The 3,995-nt window shown below is 43.7% G+C and overlaps 1 pseudogene; it reads right to left on the bottom strand.

Annotated features, from left to right (window-relative positions):
* Positions 1-634: 634 nt before the first annotated feature.
* LOC131569172 (cytochrome b-like) lies at positions 635-1,691 on the bottom strand (annotated as a pseudogene).
* Positions 1,692-3,995: the final 2,304 nt, after the last annotated feature.

The raw sequence follows: 3,995 nt of genomic DNA, 5'->3' as shown, positions 1-3,995 counted from the left end.
CGGTCCGGTTGGATTTCAGTGGGGTAGCTGTGTTGTATTCAGAGGGGGTGGGATTGCTTTTGATTGGGGGGTGAAGGTTGTTGTTGACTTTGTTTAGGATGTTGGAGCTTGTGCAGGGGTTGTCTCGGGGGGCGATTCGAGCTCTTTAGCAGTAGGGTCAGGAAGTAGTTTAGTGAAAAATGCCAGGTTTGGGAATTGGAGCAGAGGGTTTGAGTCCTTTCTTCCTGAGGTGTGTGGTGGGGTAACTCTAAAGAAGGGGTTTAGTCTTCAATCTTTGGCTTACAAGACCAATGTTTTTATAAACTATTAGAGTTAATTAAAGTAGCTTGTTTTCTAGGGCGGCCGCAAGGGGGAACAGAACTAGAATGATTGTGAAGTATGTGAATGAGGCTAGTTGGCCGTTGATGATGAAGGGGTGTTCTACTGGCTGGCTGCCTACTCAGGTTAGGATGAGGACATTGGCGACTAGGGTTCAGAATAGGGTTTGTGATAGGGGACGGAAGGGTATTGATCATAGTTTTGATGTATGTAGTAGTGGGGTGAGGAACAGGATGAGGATTGAGGCAGCTAGAGCTACTACGCCTCCTAGTTTGTTTGGGATGGATCGGAGGATGGCGTAAGCAAATAGGAAAGATCACTCGGGTTTGATGTGAGGAGGGGTGACTAGTGGGTTGGCTGGGGTGAAGTTTTCTGGGTCACCTAGGAGGCTGAGGGAGAATAGGGCTAGTGAGACAAGTAGGGAGAGCATTAGGACGAATCCTAGGATGTCTTTGATGGTGTAGTATGGGTGGAAGGGGATCTTGTCACAGTCTGAGGGAATGCCTAGCAGGTTGTTTGAGCCTGTTTTGTGGAGGAAGGTGAGATGGACAAGAGTAAGGCCTACGATGACGAAGGCAAGGAGGAAGTGGAGAGAAAGAATCGGGTCAGTGCAGGGTTGTCAACAGAGAACCCGCCTCAGGCTCACTTGACTAGTGTTTGCCCGATGTAAGGGATGGCAGAGAATAGGTTTGTGATTACTGCAGCTCCTAAGAATGATATTTGGCCTCACGGTAGGACATATCCTACAAAAGCAGTTGCTATGAGGGTTAGGAGGAGGATGACTCCAATGTTTCAGGTTTCTTTGTTTAGGTATGTGTCGACGGAAGGAGACCAGGACATCAATTAGATCATCACAGGCCCGATTTTATTGATTAGTACAGCAGGGTAAATACAGTTCATAATGAGCTTCATACATATTGCAAAAGTTGAGCTCAGGATTGGTTAGTTACATATCAGCAACTACGCCTACTTCTGCATTCTTATGGTTATACTTTTGATACTTTCTACATATTCTCAGGAAGAATCTCTCTTCCCTATCCTCATGTTGCAGCAAGGGCAGTCTTTCCTTGCCTGTCATTGGTCACCGACTGCTGACTTCTCCTTTCAGCTTACTGACTGCTGACTTCCCTCTCTCAGCTTAACCAGCGGCATTATGTCAGCATGGCCTTTCTCAGCTAACCAACTATTAATAATATCCTCCACAGGTATAAGCCGTAGTAGAGTCCTCGGCCGATGCGTAGGTAGATGCAGATGAAGAAGAAGGAGGCTCCGTTTGTGTGGAGGTTGCGGATGAGTCAGCCGAATTGTACGTCTCGGCATATGTGAGCGACAGAGGAGAAGGCTAGATTGGTTATTAATAATATCCTCCACATTTCCCCCGTTTTCTTCTTGAGCAAGAAGACTAGTGTGCCAGGTTTTTGCTATTGTACGGCTGACCATGTTTTGAATACAGTTAAAGATACAAGGCAAAATAAGCAAAAACAGTAAAATTACACTCCGAAGTCCTATGGCATAGATCACAATGTTCCTCAGCCATGACCCAAGTCCTAAGCTTTTAAGCCATTCACCAATTCCTAATCCTTCTTCTTCCTTGAGACTGTGAAGTCCCTGTTGCAGTTCTTTTATCTTAGTGGGAATGGACACCGAATGATCAGACAAATTCATGCAACACATTCCCTCAAACTCTTCACATCCATGCCCTTGTGCTAAGAGCAAAAAATCTACAGCAGCTTTATTCTGCAAAACAGCATGGTTAACACTCTGCACATCTGCGGTTAGCATGTCTAGAATTTGTGATGTCTTGTTTAGCTCATCCTTTGCCCAGCACCCTAATTGCTTTGCTAAATTCATAGCTTTATTGGCAGATCCTCCTGGCAAGATAGTTGAAACTACCACTTGTTTGAATGTACCCCAAAACTGTGGATCTCCTATCTGGCTGCAGTCTAAGTCATGTATGCTACGTCTCTTCCTGTTTGAATTTAGACTCAGCTGCATTAGCAAGGATACGTTAGGGTGAAACAATGACAATTTCCCCAAATGACAGGATCCACCCTGTGGTTTGGCTGGTATACCATTCCACGCCCTGTCTCCACAAATCAAAAATATTCCTATGGGTAATTTCATTGGTGCGGTGATATTTGTGCCGTTACATTGACTGTAATGCTGCGGAGAGAATTTACTCACATTCAGGGATCAATCTAGGGTGGCCCATGTTTCTTTAGGTTGGTTTAAATTCTGAGCATCCGAAAATTTGAAGCTAAACCATCCGCCAGCTGTCGTGTTAGACATACTGGCGTTTGTACTTCCAAAAAGATCCAATTCCTCAGGAGGAGAATGCAAAGAAGTGTTAAGTGATTGGATTAGTAAGCATTGGCGATAACCATCACTCTGACTTGCAGTATACCCTTGTTGTACTGGCAGTGTGATGTTTGACATGTTAGACATACATAAGGTTTGATTGTTTATCAAACTGCAAAATTCTCCAGGAGACCACAGCGGAAGTCCCACCAGGCATGTTCGAAATGGGTTAGTGACTCCTCCAAGACTAAGACAAAGCGATGATTGGTTAGTTTGATTAGCAAGTGTCACCCATAAATTTTCTCTTGGTTGACTAAAGTGTGTTATTCCTACTGCTTCACTTGCTACAGCATTGAGCAGTATAACAAGAACAAACCTCATTTTTCTTTCTGCTTGCTTTGTTTTTCCTTTCTTCGTTGTCTTTTCCCTGGTTTGCTAGATTGTCTATTGTAAGGCTGAGTCAGTTTTTGAATATACTAACTCTAAATCAGCATCCTTGCTTACAGGTATAGCATGAGGTAAGTTTGAAGGCTCACTGATATCCTTACTCAGATGAAATCGTTCCCTTTTTTGCCTTCCTTTTCTTATCTATCTTCAATCTTGCTGCTCCTAATTTTACTGGTCCTGCCACTTGCAAACTCAATTTTTGCAACTTTTCAATGCAGCAATCTAGTGCTCTATCAGGATTCCTCTTGAAGGGTCCTACAATTGAATGCTGTGTTAAAGGTACTAATTTCCTACACCTTATAGAAACTATGCGTGATTTACTTTGAACCTTAATTCTATTCACAATACATTGTAACTCCCATCGATAATAAGCAAGAATTTTCTGTTCAGGAGACTCATAAAGATTTAAAGCTATATATGCATTTTGCCCTGTTTGTCTCCTTAATTCATCTTGCCAGCTTTTACCCCACGTGTACTCGTGCTCACAAGTGTGACGCCACAAATCCCACAATAATGATTGTTCTATCCAAAAAGTTCTATCACAACCCCCACAACGTAGGGCTATCCAAGCAGCACAATGTGGATTGTGACAGTCAAGGCAATGTTCTTTCGCTGGATTTGTTAAACGAAAGGTTGATAATGAGTCAATAAAACCAATCAGCTCCTGGGCTGTCCGGTAGTGATGTGTCAGTGCTCTGTCCACCGCTTTCGAGTACCCCTTCAATTGTAACAGTAGTGGTTGTAGGAGTAGAAGCAGTTTTTTCCCCAGTCGCTCCTTGTCCTCCTCCGTAAGGCGATCCACCAGAGGCTGCATCAAAAACAGGTTTAGTCCACTTAGCAGGCACCCACAAAGGCCCTGTAGGTGAGGAAACACAAAGATACCCCCGACCCCAATATAATACTTTTGCAGGTTTTTCCCATAATCCTGTACT

The sequence above is a fragment of the Ammospiza caudacuta genome, chromosome 29 (genome assembly GCF_027887145.1).
Source record: "Ammospiza caudacuta isolate bAmmCau1 chromosome 29, bAmmCau1.pri, whole genome shotgun sequence".
Lineage (NCBI taxonomy): Eukaryota > Metazoa > Chordata > Aves > Passeriformes > Passerellidae > Ammospiza > Ammospiza caudacuta.
The sequence above is the reverse complement of the archived record's forward strand: the minus strand, read 5'-3'. Positions and strand labels throughout refer to the sequence as shown.